Source organism: Natator depressus, chromosome 4 (genome assembly GCF_965152275.1).
Source record: "Natator depressus isolate rNatDep1 chromosome 4, rNatDep2.hap1, whole genome shotgun sequence".
Lineage (NCBI taxonomy): Eukaryota > Metazoa > Chordata > Testudines > Cheloniidae > Natator > Natator depressus.
In genome coordinates this window covers 115,865,191-115,886,513 of record NC_134237.1, presented here as the reverse complement: position 1 = coordinate 115,886,513, position 21,323 = coordinate 115,865,191, and the positions used below count along the sequence as shown (strand labels likewise).

At 40.2% G+C, this 21,323-nt stretch overlaps 1 protein-coding gene across 2 annotated transcripts in view; it reads left to right on the top strand.

The window, feature by feature from the left end:
• The window catches only part of LOC141986786 (uncharacterized), a 76,803-nt gene extending 57,054 nt beyond the window's left edge, over positions 1-19,749 (top strand). For both annotated transcript variants that reach the window (XM_074951709.1, XM_074951708.1), the window contains exon 11: positions 15,519-19,749. The gene's annotated coding sequence lies outside the window, so the exon portion shown is untranslated. The remainder of the gene's footprint in view (positions 1-15,518) is intronic.
• Positions 19,750-21,323: the final 1,574 nt, after the last annotated feature.

Below are 21,323 nucleotides of genomic sequence, written 5' to 3'. Positions count from 1 at the left end.
TCCACCACTCTCTTACAGCTGTCTGGTCTGACTTTGGCACATAAGATTGTGCTCTTCGAGTATATCAGTATAAGGCATGGCTCTTCTCTGAACCTTCTCCAATTTATCAAAATCCTCTCGAACTGTAGGTTTATAAAGTCTTAGATTTTAAGACCAGATGGGGCCACTAGATCATCCATAATGACATCCTGTATAACACAGGTCATAAAATTTCACCCATTTACCCTAGTATTGAGCCCAGTAACTTGTATTTGGTTTTTCAGAAAGGCATCTAGTCATGATTTGAAGACATCAAGGATGGAGAATCCACTAATGCCCTTAATAGGTTGTTCCAATAGTTAAATCACCCTCACTGCTAAGAAATTGTGCCTTATTTCCAGTTTGAATTTATCTGGCTTTAACTTCCAGCCATTGGTTCTTGTTTTGCATTTCTCCAATGAAGAGTCCTTCAGTACTCAGTATTTTCTCCCCATGAAGGTATTTATACGCTGTAATCAAGTCACCTCTCCATCTTCTTTTTGATCAATTAAACAGATTAACCTCTTGAAATCTCTCACTGTATGACATTTTTCCAGCCCTCAAATAATTTGTGTGGCTCATTTCTGCACCCTCTCCAGTTTGTCCTGGGAACTGTACAAACAGAAAGTAAAATATTGTCAGTGTCCTGAAAATTTCACAGTCCAGAAGAAAAACTATAGTAAGTTCAGCTGACATCAATAAAAATGCAGTATTTGCCACATGGCAACAACTCTCTTTCCTGTTGTAAATATCAGATGTTACCATGGTTACTGCAGGTACTTGGAGTATTGAATGTTGTGGTTTCAGTGGTTCCCACTGAATGAAAGACACAGGGTATGAAGGCATAGATGAGCAGGGACCCAGTTTTATTGCAGGAGTATCAGCATACTCTGGCTTATTTTCTTATTTGGGGTAGAAAGCCAGATGCATCACTGTTACATAAGCCTGCTGGCCAGACTGCAGAGTTTTGTGCTGATAGGAATATGAGAAGTGTAAGTCCCTTTCGACCTAGCAGAAGTGAAGCTAACATCTATTCAGGTGGTGGTAGCTGTTGTGCGGCTGTTGTTATTGCTGTGCAGATATACATAGAGTTAGGCAGATACATTTTAAAAAGAGAGTGACTCTGCCCTGAAGAGTTTACAATCTAAAATTAAACAAAAATAATGAGGGGAAGTAACAGATCCTTAGGACGGGGATAAGGGGAAGGGAATATGAAAGTGAAAATATAATCTGGTAGGTAATGAGAGTTCTGTTCATCTTTAGGATCTGAGTTTGCGACATGCTGCACACCAGCAATATCCGTACACAGTAGCCCCATACTAAGAACTTGGCCGGTTAGGTCTTTAAACCACCTTTGTGATCTGCTGATGCTGGGTCAGTCATGCACTGGGCTGGCATCTCTGTAAATCAGAGCAGCCTTAGGACTTCTCTAACTTATGCTAATAACCAGTGGCCACAAAGGTGCTATTACAGAGATGGGGAATCAGTGGGATGCAGGAGGTCTGGCCTCTCCCTTGGCCATGTTCCTATGCCAGCCATGAGGAGGGTGCTGGAACAGGGTACAGCTGCCCTAAGCTGCTCAAGGATCCCCTCCACTGGCGTGATCCTCCCAATACAGGCTGTGCCAGCTTTAGAGTGATTTTGCACTATTGGTGCAGTGCAAAACAGCTTAAATGAAGGGGAGACTTGGGGCCAATATGTTCAGCTTGTCTGGTTTCCATGTTTTTCAGTGCCCAAGGGGAAATGATCACAAAGAAGTTTGACTTTTCACTATGGAGGTCATACGGTGTATGCTGAATCCTCTGCTACAGAAAGTAAAACTTAACCATACAGCTCCTTGCCTTTGTAACTATTGATGCAAATAGCAAATTTCTTTGCTTAGCTAATAAATTTCAAGTTATTAGATTCTAAGAAAGATCTACATGTTTATTCCTTTTAATACATTAAAGTATGTCATGGTAACACTATGTGTTGCCCAACTGCTTTGTAAGTAGTAATATTGCTGCTTATGGGGGAAATTCGCTCCTGGTTTGGAGGACCTTCATAAGACCCCCTGCACGAGGACTAACTATGGGGATTGCCAGTTGAGAGCCTGTGCAGAGGCACCTGCACACACCTTACACACTCTGCAGTGGCCCTGTAAAGACGGGTGCAGAAATCTCTTTTAGGGACAGATGGGGTTGGTCTGATAGCAAGCCAGGGAAGGGCCAACAGAGACTGTGACCCTGTCACAATCACTGTGGATTGGTTGCAGCAGCAGCCCTGGGGAACTGCTTTAGCAGCCTTGCACTCTAGTCCTGGATTTAGAGGTGAATTTGGACTCCATGAACTCCAACTTCCATGGACTCCACTCACATAAAGCCTGAATATTTGGATGTCATGTGGTAGGGTGAATTTCACCTTGTGTGACTGAGATGACTAAAGCTACATAACTTGAAGAATGCAAAGTTCTTCCAGCTATTATCCAGAGTATCTGAACTCTTAGCCCAACAAACACAGCTCTTTAGTTAAATTAAGAATTAGACAGAACTACAGCTAACAAATCTAGCACCTGTTCGCTGGAGCTATGAATCTGTGGTTAGCGTCCAGCTTTATTTACAGGATAAGCATATACGGTGCAAGTCCAAATCTTTATTATTAAAAACAAACCGTAGGCTGGATTCTGATACTCTGGCTCACATTGGATCATACCTTGTTCTTTGATGGTTTCAGTAGAAATAACCGAGTAGTAAAGTACTACTTAATGTAAGGGGCTAGACTTGGGGGGCGGGGTTCACGAGCAGTATGTATTTATGAGTAGATTAACCTTTTCTAAACTTGAACTTGATCCTGGATAAATGATTTAATGAATCTGTTTATAGTAAAACTGAGCTATTGTATGTGAATTTTTTTTAAGCTGTAATAAGATTTGTTGTTAACTAGCTAACTTGTTCTTACTGATACTGAATTGTCTTCTGGTTTAAAACAAAATTCAGTCTACTGCAGTGTCTTTTGTTTGTAATAGGAATTTGTAAAGGTCAGTTGAAAAAGGCATTTAAATTGATCAGAATGTGTGACAACCTGCTGAAATTTTAAGCCATGGTGCAGTGCACCTACAAATCTTCCTTCTGCTGCATCATCTGTTCTTTGTGTGAACACACGTCGTTTCATCAGTGTGCTATTTATGGGGAAATGGAATACAGAAACTGTCTGATGAAATGTGACTTCACTTAGGAGGCAGTGTTCTCATGTGTAAGAGGTGCCATGCTGTTATTTTATCTGTTGTATGAGGTTAATATGTGGTTGTTAGCCTTTAAATACATTATAATTGTTTTAATGAGAGGTAAATAACACTAGATCCATGTTCTTAGTTTAACTTTGGAACAACAACAACAAAAAATCCAAACTATACCTAGTAAACATCTACAGAGATTTCAAGACTAATAAAAGATCTGTGGTATAAAAATGGAGTGATGGCTTTACATGAAAATGAAATCAGTAAAGGAACAGAGGACCAATGATAGGATACTTTGAAGGATGTCTTAATTGTTTCTTATTTTAAGCTGGAATAGGGATGCTCTTTAAATAGACACTGAGTTGGGTGAACACGTAGTGAATATTCTTTTAGCTGAATCTAGCCCTTTTCTTTGCTTCAAAATTATCTTCAAAGAAGCTTTGATTTTTTTGCTATTTTGTTTGTTTGAATTGTTTTGATTGCTTTACATAAATGTATTTCAGCCTTTGGGTTACTTGCAAACTATCTGCCTTGACTGCATCTTCAGATATTTTTTGCTGGTGATTGGTCACCTGAGTCACATGGTGTTGTTTCTACTCACTGTTTAAAAAGACTGAAATGTTCAAAAACAAGAGGATAGAAATCAGAGTGATCATGGATTGCATGGATAGAATGGCAATCTATCCAAAGGTGAATTTCACTGTTCATGCAAATTTGTGCAGATTATATTTGCACGTCCTTTTTGTTTTACTGTGTTCATCCAGCCCCAATTAGAACTCTATAAGAATTGTTCTTCTTCGAGCAACATGAAAATTAGAGAGCATGATATTCTACCCAAAATTTTCATAACCTCAGCATTGGGGGTGGGGGAGCACTGTTCATAACTGTTACGTACTTTGAATCAGATGAAATTGTTTAAAGAACAAACATTTCTTCTTCGAGAGCCCTCTGCATATTCCTGCTCTTGGGGATGCACTGATCCTGTGCAGCTAGGACGGTAGAATTTTGTAGCAGTAGTGCCCGTTGGAAGCCCCTCGTCCCACCCTTACTGTCCCTAGCACTTGCACCAGACATGGGAGCTGGCTATAGGAAGGGCATTGGTGCCAGTGCTGCCTCAGTTCCTTCCAATAGCTGCAGCATTAGGACGGGAACTATCTTACCTCTGCTTCTTTCTATAGTTTGTGCCATAGCCTAAATTAAAATAAAATACATAAATAATACATAAAAAAATAGGCTAGTGATAGTAATAGTTTTAGATGAGTAGATACTGTAGCAACTTAGTAGTTAAGTAATTAGTATATTTTATAGCTATAACAAAATTTATTTTTCTTAATTAGATTAGAAATCGATTATAACTATGATGGACAAGGGACTACGGCTTCAAGAAATATGCGCCATGTCCGGCAGTCTTTCCTTCCTCTGATGCGCATGTACAATGCCTGAAATGCTTGTGTGAAAAACACTCACGGGCATGCTGCCAAATATGCAGCACATTCACCCCCTGAGCCAGGAAGAAAGGACAAAATGGACTGCAGGTCCTTCTGTTACAGGAGGCACTAACTGCTACGCCTGCCAGATCTGAGACCTCAAAGGGGTCTGGTGGAAAAAGTAGGAGACTGGAATCGGCTGTGTCTACTTCCAGATTCAAGAAGTCATCCAGATCTGTGATAAGAGCTTCAGCTTTGGTGCCAGACTGCGATTCCAAGTCAGTTGAGGCTCCGATGGTCAGATCCTTGGCTCTGACCTCAGCCAAGGTACAATCTACACCAGCCTTGGATTTGGACAGGAGTCATAAGGATCCGTGCTCAGAACATCTTCTGGAGTTCTGAGAAAGAGGAAGACTAAGCATATCTCTAGCAACTCTTCTGGTCACTCATATAGGGTGGAATCAGAGTTCAGGGTCTCCAGTTTCAGACCTGTATCCAAATCTATGGGCCTAAAATCAAAGCCTGGAGATCCATCAACAAAGGATCACCGATGCACGATTGAACTGATGGCTCAGATTCAACTGGATCTGCCTGGCTATGTTCATCTTCTCTCCCACTAGACACCAGGGCTAAAATAGAGGACTTACCTTTCAAAGGAAATGGATTATTTATCATTAAGATAGATGATACACTGGGAAAATTAAAATAGACTCAGTCCACAGCTAGCTGTCTAGGACTTATGAGTAATAGTAACCATGGATGTATCAAAGACCGACTGGAGGGCACATGTCCACACTCATATAGTAAAGGGCTTTCAAGGAGTTTCAAAGAATCCCTGTTAATATAAATGTATTGGAGCTATGGGCTATCCATTTGTCCTAAAAGCATTCCTTCCACAGATATGCAATTTAGTTATCCAGCTTGTTGCAGACAACATGGCTGCAGTTTTTTACGTGAACAAACAACAGGGAACTCATTCGATCCACTTGTGCAATGAAGTGATAGAGCTATGGGACTGGTGCATACTGTACAACATTTACCTGATAGCTTTACATGTTTTAAGAGAATACAATGAATTGCCAGATAGCCTCAGCAGAGAATCATTTCAGATGTATGAAGTCTGTAAAAAAAAACCAGTAATTCAGAATATCTTCAAACATTGGGATTCTTGACTATAGATCTGTTTGCCACCAGTCTCACTACAAAATGCCCTCTGTTTTGCTCATGAGTGGAGCGGACAGCCAGTCTTTGACAGACACTTGTCTCCTAAACTGGGGAATGGATCGGATTTAATATATGCATTTCTCTCATTCACTTTGGTTTCCAAAGTTCGAAACAAAGTAAAAGCAAGATTTGACTAGGATGATCTTAGATGCTCTGGAATGGCCAAGACAACAATGGTACACCAACCTACTCCTCTTATCCAAGGGCAACTACTGGACTCTGCCATTATCAATGGATTTTTTAATCACAGCAACAGGGGAGAGTGCTCCATCCAGACCTTGAATCTCTACATCTAACAGCTTGGGCAATAGGACTTTGACAGAAAGAAATTTCCTGCTCCACTGAATTTCAGCCAATTTTTATTAATGCTCGGAAACCCTTGACTAGAAGGTGTTATGACTGCAAATGGAAAAGATTTGTTATATGGGTAGAAATTAGGAATGTAGATCCAGTTTCAGCCTCCATACAGATAATCTTTGAATACCTGTTACACTTAAAAAAGAGGGTATATCTGTGTCATCTATTAAAGAACACCTTGTGTCTATTTCATTGGTAAATACAGAGGTTAGAGAGACACCATTTTCTCACATAACATGGTGAAGAAATTTTTTGAAGGCTCTATTGAATTTCTATCCACCCACTAGAGATCCTGTCCCCATGTGGAAGTTGAAGTTAGTATAGACTCAATTGATATCTGACCCTTTTTGATCCATTACAAGATCTCTCCCTTTTTCACTTTGCAATAAAAACAGCTTTCATAATAGCAATCATAGAATCATAGGACTGGAAGGGACCTCGAGAGGTCATCTAGTCCAGTCCCCTGCGCTCATGGCAGGACTATATTATCTAGATCATTCCTGACTGGTGTTTGTCTATTGAACCTTGATCTGCCCACTAGACTGTCCCCGTGTGGAAGCTGAAGTTAGTATTGATTCAATTGATGTATCACCACTGCTAGAAGAATTAGTGAGTTGAATTCACAAATGGCTGATCCTTCCAATACTATTTTTCACAGGGACAGGGTGGTCCTTACGCCACACCTCAGATTCATTCGAAAGATTGCCTCCAATTTAAATGTAAATCAATATATAAACGTATCTTTATTTTTTCCTGAAACCTCATATGAGTAAAGGAGATGCTAGATTACATTCCTTAAACATTCCAAAAAGAGTTCTCATGTTACCTGGGTAGAACCAAGGTCTTCAGATCTTCTTCTAAATTGTTTATCTCTTATACATGTTCTTCAAAGGATAGGGCCACTTCAGCTCAATCACTATCTAGATGGGTCAGACTTTGTATTGAGGAAAGCTTTAGATCACCTTTGCTTTCCCCTCCTGATCTTCTTAAAACTCATAGTACGAGTGGGGTGGCCATATCTACAGCATTTCTCAAGCACATTGCTTTTGTTGAGATTGCAAGGCCACCACCTGGCCAACACTCCACACTTCTACAACTCACTGTGCTCTTGATTTAGAATCCAGGTCCAATGCTTGTTTTGACAGGGTGGGACTTCAATCATTGTTCAAGTAGGGCTCTGTCCTTCCTTCCTTATTGAGATACTGTTCACCACACTTTCCCAAGAGTGGGACTATGCAGAGGGCACTTGAAGAAGACATGGAAGTTCCTTACCTGTAACTGGAGTTCTTCAGGATGCACTCTGCATATTCAAGCTGCCCACCTGCCTTCCCTGCTTCTGTGTAGTCCTAATTATGTCATTATTTGGTATTCCACATTACTGTTTGAAAGGAACTGAGATGGCAACTGAGCCATACCCCTCTTGTAGCTATGCTCAGGATCTGGTGGGAGCACTAGGGAGAGAAAGGGAGACGCAAGGCACCTTTAACAGGCACTGCTACTAGAAGGTTCCACCAACCTAGCTATTCTGGATTGGAGCATCCCCAAGAGTGTGAATATTCAGAGTGCATCTCGAAGAACTCCAGTTACAAATAAGTAACCTCCATATTTTACACACAGTCAAACTAAAAAATGCCTGATTCACCACTGCTTTACTCCAGTTTTACACCAGTGTAGCTACATTGTTTTCATGGGAACAAACTGGCATATACCTAGAGGAAAGCAGTGTAAAACCAGGTCCATAAACTTTACGCTCTGTGCAGTTTTTAAAATGAAAATAGATAATAATCTTACACCTTGCTAATAAAGGAAAAGATAATTGATTCACCACAATTTCAACAACTGCAATGCTTTTTTTCTTTTCCATGGATGAAACTGGGAAAGTTTCTGCATCTCTGTGAAATATAAGCAAGTTTTGTTGTCCTTTGTAAGTGGGATCAATACAGCTCTGCTGCAGTTTAATGAGAATCAGCCCTTCTTGAGCTCTCCCATGAATCCATCAATTAGAAATGAAGTTTAAGAACAGCAGGCCACTAATGAAAAGAGTACATGGAATACCATTTGATTTTTTCAAACACAGAAATCACAGGGTTTTCATAAATATCAATAAGCCACTAGTAACATAACAGTTTCTTACAGTGCTGCTGAGAATTCCCATTGTTTCATTACTAAATACAGATTTGTTCTATTTACTTTTCTTGCAACTGTACATTTTTTGTCCATTTTGTCATTGATGGGTCATCATATTTATTGCAAACAAAGATTTTTTGAATTAGAAAATACCCTGGAACACGGAAGAAATCATTTACCATCGTTTTCTTTTTCTACTAAGATAATGCCACATAGAAGTTTGCTTTTCTGCAATTTAAATGGAAAAGTGCCTGAATATAGCTCTGTTAGCTGTATTGCATGAAATATCTGTTCTGCCCTTGGAGTTTTCAATGCATCTGTTAGTAAATGACATTAGGTGCACAAGTCTTTAATGCCTGTTTCTCCTTTCACACTGGTGTAAATCAGGAGTGATGCCATGGAAACCAGTAGAGCCTAGTGGGTACAAAAGTGAGAGGAATTTCTAGTCCTTAGGAAGGGCAGAGCTAGAGCTGAGCAGCACTTTCAGCTAGAAATTAATAATACTTGAAATTTGCCCTTCAGGAAGTGTGAACTGCTTCCTGAGCCTTCGTGTCTTCAAAACTGTCACAGCAGTGTTATTTTCACCAATGCTTAACATAAAGAGCCAGATGCACTGGTATGTCATGGTCTGTCTGTACCTCTCTAGTGACATAAAGCAGCTGGAAACCTGGCTTGAAGATGGGTTTATGGGTGTTATTTATCCATAGAGCAGCACACAGCACCGGGAGCGTACTGATGAATGTGGCGCTAAATGTGCGAAGTGTCTGAGAACATTGTGAGGCAGCGTTCCAATGCATCCCAAGTTGGAAGTTTTTTGCTGGGATTGCTCACACGGCGGAAGTGAAATGGTTAGACTCACGTGCTGTTTTTTTCTTGTTTACTGCTGAACTGAGCCTACCTCACATACTCGGAAGGGTCAGCAGAAGCCATTTTGATCATCTTCTCAGAGGGAGTGGCTGCACTTTGTCCTCTCTGATACAGTCAGAAAAAAAAGCATGCCTCTGTGTTTTGCCATCATTTAGGATCCTAAATAAGCCTTATCTTTATAGGTATCTACAAGGGGAAGAGGTATTTAGCCGTCACCTGAAGTCTCATGAGTGTGTGTGCCATGCACAATTCCAAAAATCAATAATGCTTTGAAAACACTCTGAGAGGGGGTTGGGAACAGACAGCTTTGCTGCTGCAGATGCTCCTTTTGGTGTGCAGTTGTGCACATACTCCCTTTTCTTTTAATCCTCCTTCTGGTAGTGTTTGTTGCTGAGTTTTGCTGAACTGTATGTTGGATCTATCCACCTGACCTTGATTCCATCATACTCGCTCTATGGCCTTCTTGCAAAGCCGGCAAATGTGCAAAGTGTTGATTTTACTGCTGTTCTCATTCGTTGAGTTGGAGAGCTCGGTGGAGAAGATACACCTTGCAACAGACATGTTGACGGACTGGCTCATCTTTGGGAAGTTAAATTGCACACAGACACTGGGTAAGAGGGCTGACAATATGTACACTGACAATTTTAGGGAAATCTCCCACCAGTGCCTGAGCACTGATCCTGCTCAATTAGTGCTAGCAATAGTTAAATGCTAGTGTAGACCAGTTACTCTCTTTTACCACCATGTTGTCTAGACCGGCTCTGAGCAGGGTTGAATTATACAGCATTAAAATCAGTGCTGGCCAATCTCAACTGTCACTTCCATGCTTGCCAGTACTATGTAGGAAGATTTCTCTAAAATTGTCCGTGTAGATGCAGCCCTTAGGAACATCATTCTGCAGCATGTATCTCTATCTACCTGCTTCCACATATCATCTGGTCCAAAAAAAAGAAAAGTCAAAGCTGGAAGATTGGCTGATATCACATCCCTTTCCTAACACCACTTTGAGCAATGTTGGCCTTTGTGCATGTTTCAAAATAAAGAATAAAAAAGAAAGGCCATTGTGAGGGGCTGAACTAGTGTCAGTGGCCCCCTGCTGAGGCCTTGCAGTCATACCCCAACCCCAGAAAAGGAGCAGTGAAGGTGAGTCCTCCAGGCTGCCTAGAGTGGCTGTGGGGGAAGCAGCCAATTAGAAAGAGGCTGCAAGGAGCAACCAATCAGACTCCAGCAGGCTCATATAAAAGGAGCTGCTGGACAGAGCAGAATCAGTTGCTGGCTGGAGCTAGAGGAGCAAAAACAGTGCTCCTGGCTGGTTCCACAACCTGGTCAGACCAGCTACTGGCAGGGATCAAAGGAGTAAAGAAAGTGATCCTGACTGACTGCTGGCATGCAAAGGAGATCTTTAGCCCTGACCTAAGGGTTAAGGTAAAGCTGCACCCATGGAAAAGTGTCCCACGGAACAGTAGCAGCACAGAATTAAAAGGGACGCAGCAGGTGGCTGCTAATTGTAGGGTCCCTCAGTTGGGACCCAGAGTAGTGGACGGGCCCAGGTCCCCACCACAGGTGGAGTGGCCAAAGCTCTGAGCAAGGGAGTTTAAACATGTTCAGAGAAGGGGCTGAGGGCCCAGAAGAGAGTCAACATTTGTTGATTTTGATAACCCCTCGTCCCCCAGAAGGGGACCGAACTGACCTAGTGACTCAGCTGGAGAGTTGAGTAAGAGACTGGCCACCAAAGTCGAAGGATCACAAGAGAGGAAGCCCTGGAGGCACTGCTCCACATCAGAACAGGGACAATACTACAGTGAGCCCAGAAGAGGCTGACCATAAATGAAGGTACATTGATAGGCCCTAAGAACAGTTTGAGACCTGAGCCCAAGACAGGGTGGCAGGCAGGCAACAAGCAGGGTACTATGATAGGCCCTGTTGGACTGTTTTGTTGTGTACATATGGCCTGTGTGTGACACGGCCAGAGGGCTGAGTCAGTGAAAACCTGCTCAAGAAGTTAACTGCCAGGAGGATTCACCACAGACAAGCAGCACAAAGCAGAGAGTGCAGGCACACACCTGGCCAGCAGGAGGTGCTCACAAGAGGTAAGTGGCCCCCATCACAGTCACTCATCTGAAATTCTACAAGAAAGGACATTTTCAGGGGCATGGAATGTCGACATCCTTTCTCATCAAATTTCCTGAAAACATCTTTATAAATGTTTCACAGATATAGTACATTGAGGGAAGAGGGGCAGGAACAGCTGGAGCAAATAAGTGCAAACAGTTCACAAACACAAAGGTCATTAAAGGTTTGGAGAATGTCAGGTGAACAAACGGAAGCTGCCCCTAGCTTTTATTATGAGAGAAATAATCCAAATACCAATCCCAAGCATATTGTGGAGATAATCCTTATGTAAAAATATACTTCTCTTGAAGAATATCGCAATTCACCAAGCAGAGCCAGGTTTCCATTCAGCGTCAGACATTCTTATCTTTCTATTAATCCTGTGATTTCTTGTTAAAACATTATTTTGTCCAGTTCAGTGGTATAATCCTACTTCTTATTTGTGATTAAATCCTCTCATGTCCCCCTTGCAATGTTCCAAGATATTGAAGGGGTGCAGGGATCAGGTTGCACAATCTTATCTTTTAGTTTATAAGAGTTCCTTCAAGATTTCAATGTCACAGAGAAACAGGTCTCGTTTAATGACCATCTGCACTAGCAGTTCCGTATTTTGGTGACTGAAATTGATTGCCCTTATACTGGGATGTGAAAGAAAGAGTCTAGCCTTTGCGTCATTACCCAAGAATGTGCACTAGCACAAATAAAGAATATGGAGCCAGTAGCTTTCAGCACATCAGAAGTACAAATAAATATTAGGATCCTTAGGAAGCTATTCTGTTCTATAATATGAAATCTGCCAGCTCCTGAGTACTATGATTGAAAGCTACACCCGTGTGCCTAACCATTTTGCAAATGTTTATTCAGCATTAGCATTTGATAAAACAGCACCATTAAACACTTCTTTCCTTTTCCACAAACCATGTACAAAAATGCAGTACCTATCTGACAAGGCAGCTGTGAGGACTAGTTAGTTAATATTTGCAAAGCACTATAATAATGATATATGTTGCCATTGTTGCTTAGAGTGAGAAAAGGATCAGCAGGGATTGAATGGAGCATAAGTGAGCAGCAGAATTTCCAGAAAGATAGGAACGCAAAGGGGGCAAAAAGAACAAAATAAGAGAATCAAGGAAGAAATAGACAATGTTTCATGGGAAAGAGCAACAGGGCTATGCAACATAGGATGGAGTGACTGTGAAAAAGAAGATGATAGAGAAAAGAACAAGATGCTATTAAAAGAAAGAGGCGAAAGAAAAAGAAAACAGCAAAAAGAAAAGAGAAAACAGTGATAGTTGAAGGGAGATTAATAGAATATGTTGGACATGGAAGCACCAAGACCTCCCAGTCCTGTTTAGACATTCTTCCCTTTAAAAGGGTTAGTAAATGTGGGCAACTGTGATTGATTCCTGTGCAAAGCAGCAGCCCACAGAGCAACCCCTTTATATTCTAAAATGAGACTAAATTTTAAGAGGGCCACATAATCATCTGACTGATCCTCCTCCAAATCCTTAGGTTGGTCCTGTGCATAATGATGAGATCACAGTGGAGCGGCTTTAGTTGCGTATAAAAGGAAGTGAATGAAAAATACATCTGCAGACTGATTTCAAAATGTTAGCCTGGCTCTGCCACTAAGATATCAGATACTTCTCTTGGTTAATAATTACTAAATATCTATTAGATGATACCAGGGTGCACGGTGACATCTCTTGGTAGTTGCAAACATCTCTTGGTAGTTGCTGATGGTGAGTGCTGTAATATCTAAGATGTTGTAAGTATGTTTTATTTGTTCTAGGTTTGATTATGGTCTTCCCAGAAAGGTTGTAATCCAAAGAAGAGAAGAAAGCCCCAAAAGACGGTGTTTTCGTAGCCACTTGCTCACCAGCTTTGCTTTATTTGTTTTGGAGATGAGAAGGAACTCCAAAAGCCTGTGTGTGCTTTAAGAGGAAAGCAGTCCCAAAGACTGTTTGTTTATAGTCTAGATCCAGCCTTTGCATTACTTTGCACTGAGAGAGGAGAAGACATCTTGGGAAGGCAATAGGAAGGTGTTTGGCATGGGGGGGGAAGCAAGTCTCAGCTGATGCGTTATTAGGGGCCCAAGATGGAGTTCAAAGGTGTTAGGTAGGTGGGGACTCCACTGCACTAAGACCTGGTATCCCAAAGGTACTTAGGTGACTAAACTCCAGATTTAGGTATCTAAATCTGTGTTTAGGTGCCTAAATCCCAGTTTTAAGGTCCACCACGATTGACAAAACTCCCCCCAAACTCTGTAGGCACCTAAACTCATTTAGCACCTAAGTATGTAAGGGTAGAAGTTCCCTAGGTAATTAAATTTCTGCCTTTGAGCACACACACTGCTACCTCACGCTAGGCATCCAGACACCTATCTTTTGCCTAAGCCCCACAGCAATTCATGAACCAAGGAAAATAGACATTTGGCCACCTAATTCACATGCAGGATCCGATCTGGTAGGCATGCTCATAGGCTGCCTTCTGGATCAGGTCCCACTCAAAGTCTGACCAGAGGAGAATATGGTGGTGCTGCCCACCTTATAACTTTTAGCCCACTGGGTTAGGGTACCTGACTGGGATTTGGGAGACCCAAGTTCAATTCCCCCCTCTGCCTGATGGGGAGAAAAGATTTGAACAGGGGTCTCCCACTTTTCAGGTGAGTTTCCTAACCACTGGGCTATAGTATATTGTGGCCTTAAACGTATGAAACTAACCACTCTTTAATTATTTATTCATAGTGGAACAGCTTCAACAGGAGAGATTGAGGGTAACTTACATCAGACTATCCCATAGCTCAGTGGTTAGAAAACACTCCTGAGAGTTTGGAGAAGCCTGTTCAAATCCTTTCTCCTCATCAAGTGGCAGGGGGGAATTGAACTGTATCTTCCACATCCCAGGCAAGTAATCTAACCACTGGACTAAAAGTTATAAGGTTGGCACCCGAACCACCTCCTCCAGCTGCTTTGTATGATGTGAGGTGCCTGCCACACATATTCTCACGAGACGAGGCTTAAGTGCCTAAGCCATGTCACTTCAGGAGAGGGGAATCACTAGCAGAGGTAGGTGCCTCCCTGCAGCCTGGATTTAGGTGCCTATCTCCATGAGAGGGGAGGGGTTTAGGTGTCCCTTGTCATCATCTCCCATTGGCTGCCTCCTGTACTGGCTTTTGTGAATTGCAGTCTAAGGCACCTAGTTCTCCTCTTTCAATGTGTAGGGAGCATAGGTGCCTAACTAAGGCTTTGTGGATTGCTTCATGTTCCTGTAATTTTCTAGATGCCTAAAAGTTGGGTAATGTAATGTTCAGCGTCACTGTTCCTACGTATCTGTGCTACTCTGAGCCTATGTGACCACCCAATAGTAGTGGTGTAGTGGGGCCGGAATGCCATTCCAGCAATTACACAGAAACAAAATGGCATCCTCCTTGCAGCCTCGTGGAGGATGCCATTTTGTAGAATAAAATGGTGTCCTCCACCCTGAGGCCTCACATGCACTATATGTGTGAGGTCATGCTAGTGAGGGCAGGGCACCTGTACTTCCAAAAATCAGTACTATCCACCTGCTCAGCACTAATGGACCCAACTCAAGGCCTATGAACCACTTAAGTCCTAAATATTCCCCATTTTGAAGATTTAAAAAGTGAGACTTATGTGCTGCATTGGATTTGTGCTAGCCTGCTGCATAGGGGTGAGTTTCACTTAAGAATCTTCAACACAGTTAATCCTACTTCAGGAGATCTCAATTTGGAGATGGCAAACTGGTGTCAGGAGATTGACCATCTTGTTCTTCCTGCATTGCTAAGTGGGCCCTGGTAGGGAAAAGTGGGTAGTGATCCAGGCAAGGTTAAGAAGCAGTCTCCTACCCTAAAACTTCCAGAATCAGCTAGAGAATGCAAGTATTCAGGATAACTCCATTTTCGGTGTATTTGTGTTGTCTCCAAACCAGTCAATATTGCCACTGATCATAGTCTGCCTAGAGCTTATAAGTCCTATGAATGCCAAGACATGCTGTACAAGAATAGAATTAATGTAAAGTTTATTATCAAATGTTTTGTCTTGGCCTTACTTGTATAACATGCCTGTATAAATAAAATGTGGAACTCTAGCTGCATATTTATTTCATAACATTATAGTTACTTATTTGTATTTTTCCTTCTTTTTATGCAGGGACGAACGAATCAGACATGAAAAGAAAAAGCAATGCAGTGCTGAAGGTATCACAAAGGGTGTGTCTAGTCTGGAAGCCTCCATAGCTGCTTTGCTAAGGAAAAAACTGACAAGCCACAATGACTTACTGACCCTCATCCTTCACTGGAAGTTGGTGATGCAATCCAATTAAATATAGATCTTTTACAGAATCTTAATATTGTAATGCATTTTTAGGAAATTCTCATGTTTTGCTCAAATCCCAACCTTTGGATGCCTACATATGTGGTTATAGGGAGCTTGCATATATGAAGGTCATATGGGACCTCAATCCCACTGGCTTTTATGGGAGTTCAGGGTGCATAGCACCTCTCAGGATATGGCAGTAGATGGACTCATTTTTCAAGGTGCCGAGTGCCTTCAACATGCACTGGAGTAAGTGTCATACTCATCCCAGACCTGTAGGCACTGAGAAGTTGGAAGAATTGTGCACTATGGCCTTAATTCAGTAAAGCACATAAGCACATACTTACCTTCAATCCTGTGAGCAGTCCCTTTGAACTTTAGTTGGATTACTCGTGTGCTTATGTGCTTTGCTGAACCAGATCCTGTGTGTGCGCCCACAAACTGGTAACAACACACACTGATGTGTCCAAAATAGGTGAGCACATATTATTGTATCTATCTGCAGATGCAGATACGTTGGATGTACTTGCACACATGAGACTGGAGTGTAAGGGTACATATGAGTGTTTACAGTCCTACTTCAATGGCTTATACATGCTTCTGTTGAAGTCAATAGCAAAACTCCCATTGACTTGAATGGGAGCAAAATTGGGTACTAATTTACGTAACTTCCCCCTTGTTGTGTAATACACTGTCAGTTTTGATAACTTTTTTGAAATCTTTCATTTATTTTATTTTAATTGAGCTAACCTTTAGAATGTGCTGATCTCTACAGTGGTTAGTCTCCCAGTAATTTCAGAAATTCTTTGAAGGGGGGAGGTACAAGGCTAATAAAATAAGGAAACCCATCTCAGATTAATTTCTTGTGCATTTTTAGATTATGGTTATCAAGAGATGACAAGTTGGCATGGCAACATTTGAAGCTTAACTGCTAATAAGCGCTCTTAAAATAAATTGGTGTCATATGTGGGTTTCTTGCCATTAGCATACTCTACCACCTGAAGAGAAGCAACACATATATCATTTGCAAAACATGCATACAATTAGACCCTCGTTCTTATTTTTGAATGAAGTGTTAAACTAAGACATCATGCATGTTTCCTAGCATTTATGACCAGTATCCCACTACGAAATATAAATGCTGATAATGAACTTGTCCATTTTTTAGTGTCTCAGGCCTTAAGCCATTCACTCCACGTAAAAAATGATTGTGCTATGTTTCTTTTGTGGCACATGCCACGTTCACCTCTCTTAAACTGCACACCTCCTAATATCAAAATTGTCTTCCAGTATTATAAAAGACTATTCACTCATTAAACTAGTAGATGGGTGGATTCATTCTGTGTGTCACAAGATTTGGAATTGAAATCTCATCTTTAACTCAAATGATGATGATAAAGCAGCAAAGCTATGAATGTGAGTTTGTGGGTTGTGATTAGACCAGGCAGGGAGCATAAAGATTAATTTCCAGTTTCCTTGTGGTGAGCAGAAAAAAACAGTGTCTAGTTATTATAGAATCTGTTCAGTTTGAAATGCGTTCACTAAGCAAACTTTGTGCAGGACAAAGGAACTATTTTTGCCTCTCTCTCTAGTAGGCTGACCTGCTAAATTCAAACAGGATAAAATAGAACAGCTACTGATTATCTGTATTAGACAAGGTGCTGCTTTTCTTGTGTATGATAAACTGCTTCTCAAAATGTAAAACTGGGCACTTTGGTTGGCTTGATTTATATGCACAATATTTTTCTGACCAAATTAATTGCAATTAATGTTAAGATGCTGCTACTAAGTCCTCCTATGTAAATATACCCCTTTGCTCTCACTTTGAACAAAATACACAGATTGACACTGGACATTTTTACATATAAAATATGGTTTATTTCTTAATTCCCTTATTACCATACACTCTACTGTGCAGAGCATTACAAGATGTTAAAAATATATCTCATGAAATATTTCTAATCAACCAATGGTCCTTATATCACCTTGGAAAATTGAATTCTGTTATTTGCACCAACGCAGTTGACAGATGCTGGAAGTATAGTGATTGAATCACCGAATGATAATTATGTTAAATGTATGCTAATACAATTGGCTAAGAAATATTTTATGCACACAATATAATTCTCAAAATAACCCTCCTATTCAGGCAGCATTTTGTCTGTGGCCTTTAAAAAGTGGAAATTCTCATCTATATTTCATAAATCTACCTGTCTTTCTAGTATGTAGATGAAGGATTTTAGTATTTTGAATTTGCATTGGTGGGAAAAACAAGTGCATGTTGGCTTTTGCAGCTAATCCTTTGGAAATCCTTTAGTGCCTTAAGGAGCCAGAGGGGGAAGAGACTTTGGGATTACAGTATAGTAACTTGTGCAGACCTCTTTCCTGCTTCAGCAGAATTCCTTTAAGACATATTGTGCCTTGGACTCCAAACATATTTGCATTAGAAATCAGTAGCCATTATATTATGGGCAGGAATTTTTGCCCCTTTACATATCCTAGGTTATAAAATCTATTGCTGTTTCCAAAGTAGGATACAAAACTAAAACATCAAATTCAAATTCTACCATTGGAATCCATGGTATCAGTCATTATCAGCAAACTAGGAATGTTAAAGTTGGAGTCAAACCAACAAAGAAAGTTCAGCTTAGCTCTGATGTGCTGCATAAATCCTGGTTCCATTGAAGTTCATGGTAAAACTCCCATTGATTTCAATGGGGCCAAGATTTCACCGTGTCTTTTACTTGTGCAGCACATATGATATATAAATATCATACGCTCATCATCACTGCCTATGCACAGCAGGGACAACGTGGTCAGAGGAGAAGGGAGCTAAGGAGGGTATAGAGGCTTCACTTGATTTAGAGTTGTTACTGTCTGTGGTGTAAATCTGTGCTCATCATCGTTTTACTATGTCACATGGATTCTTGCTATGTTAATATGATATGTAAATGTAAAATGCAGTGAAAGGGGTAACTGTACATGTGCAGCGGCTGATTTCCAAATATAAATATGTCAGCATCTGAACTGTTTAGATTTGTTTTTTTATGTTGAGAGAGAGAGATTAATCTATATTAGGTGAAATTCAGTCCTCTGCAGAGAGCCTACACAAGGCCCTAGATGCCACTAATTTAGAGTTTTAAATGGATCTTAAGTGGTCTTACGTGGGGTGAATTTCACTTATTATGAATGAAGGGTTTGGCAATGATGGATATAGACATGAAAAAAATAAAGCCCTCCAACATTGTCATCTTCTGTTCTGCTTCCTGTGACTAAAAAAAGGGGTTGGAAAATGTGTAAATAATATCACTCCTTGGCTTACACTGTAAATGCCAAGATTCAGTGTGGCATAGATTTTTGTAGCTTGTTTATAAATAAGGCTTTTGGCTTTTGTTTTGAATGCATGAAGCCCGTGTAAATTAAAGTAAGGAGTAAAGACTTATAAGTATTTGTTTGAATTGAAAAGGATGGATATTTTCTCACTTCTTGGGACCAAATTTAAATTGAGAGCCTTGGATGCACAAAATATGAATGAGGTCTTATCAGCTTTTCATCTATACAAAAGTGTGATGTTAGCTCGGAGTCATGAAAAGCTGATTGTAAGGGACACAAATTAGAACCAGTTTGATAAAGTGCCAAAGCATGCACAAAAAACGTGGGCTTCATAGTTTGATATAGATTACCCAAAAGTTACAGCTCGATCCTTTTTTAAATTATTGTAAATAAATGCAGAAAGTTTGACACCCCTACCAGTGGGGATTAAAACGGAACAGCTAATTGTGTTCACTTGAGTGACATAAAAGATGCTTTTATCATTTTGATGTGTTACACTGAAGCTATCTTGTTTACATTTTTCAGCAATGAATTTCACTTTAGGACATTTCCTTCATGTAATTAAATGTACATATATGTTAATTTCAAAGTAACTAGAGAGGAGACGGACAGAATTGTAATGCAGTCACAAAGTCTACCTTATGATTATTACAGATTTGTAACTATCACTTAAAATTGTGTAAAATATGTTGACATTTTATCTTGTTATCCAGATGTATTTTTCTATGTTAGTTAAATGTATAATTTGCATAATTTTGTATATTCAAATGTATGCATATTTTAAATTAAAAACTTTCTTTAAACTGTTTAATTATTAGTTATTCGTTCCACTGTGGTGATAGAGCTTTTGAAGTATCAGTATAAATAAAACTCTAAAAAATGCTGTTGATTTTGGCGGGGAATTATATGGCTATATGAAAAGTTAAAAGCCTGGTGCTGCACACTAGGGAACTAAGATCCCAATCCTGCAGTGCATAATATACATATGCTTAATTTGATGTATGGTGAGTTATAAAGTTAAGCACAAGTGTAAGTGTTAGCAGGATAAGACTACTGACTTGACAAAAAGCAAAACGTGAATGTAAGTCTTTGAAGGGCTTGGGGATCTAATTATAGGACATTTGTTGGATTCAAAATAACACCATAGACCCAATTCTGTGTTGTGGTCAATTCCCCCTGCAAGCAGGGTGCCCAGCACTGAGCAAGAACAGTCCCATAAGATTTAAATATCTGAACTCTAAACATGATTTCCAAGTCCCTGAGAGAGGAAGCCAGCACTAGGCCTTTAGACCCTGAAAATCCCATTTAAGATCATGAATTTTGCCTTCATTGCTGAAGGGTATTAAGATTAAAATTGAGGATCTCCTGACGTATGTTTTGCCAACAGTCAGGCTTTTTATAAGATAAAAATTGTTTTTAAATTACGCAAACCTGCTTATGTGTTACTTCAATTGCCTATCCTCAGGTCTCTAGCCTCCTTTGTATGGAACATATATCATTGGTATTAATGATAGATACACATATAGATAGGAGATCCATTAATAGAAACATAGTGTGCATGTTCCCTTAAATTCTGCCTCATTTTTCCAAAATGTCTTGAGACAAGATTAGAAACAACATCAATAAGAGAATTTTGCCAAGGTGGTATATTTAAACAACCTGACATCAGACCACACACTTTTCTATATAAACCCCACAAACCGAGGGGGCAACTGAGAATCAGATTGTGACTCAGAGTAAGGTCTGTTCCTGTGCAAACTTTGTGACAAAGCTGCAATTTAGACAGGACAGGACTGTAGGCATGTAAATATCTGAGCATTTAGAACACAGTTATTAATACAATAAAATGTCAAGAGGCTTACTTTAATGAAGGACTTTAATTTCAAAGCAATGAACAATGTTGACAATATTATGTGTCCTGGATTTTTTTCTCTGAGTATAAACATTATTTCCTATTTTAAAGCTATAAGCCAAGTAAAGCACAAATTGGTTTAGTGTCATATTTTATAATGGTGCATTAGTACATTAATTATTACTTTGGACCAGAGAAAACTCCTGGTTCACGCTTACCTGAAAATGTTAGGAGATTTGTCAAAAAGTTTGTATTGTTTACCTCCATAAAAGTGAACAATCTTTACCATACAGGTCACAAATACAAATGAGGACATCCCTGGTGACTTTAGATGATTTTGGCAAAAGATAATGTTCATCCTTGAGTCGATTAGAAAAATATGCACATTTCTGCTTCCTGATTGGCCAATCAAAGGTAAATAATTTTTTTCTGGAGGTCTAATTTCCTCTCCTGAC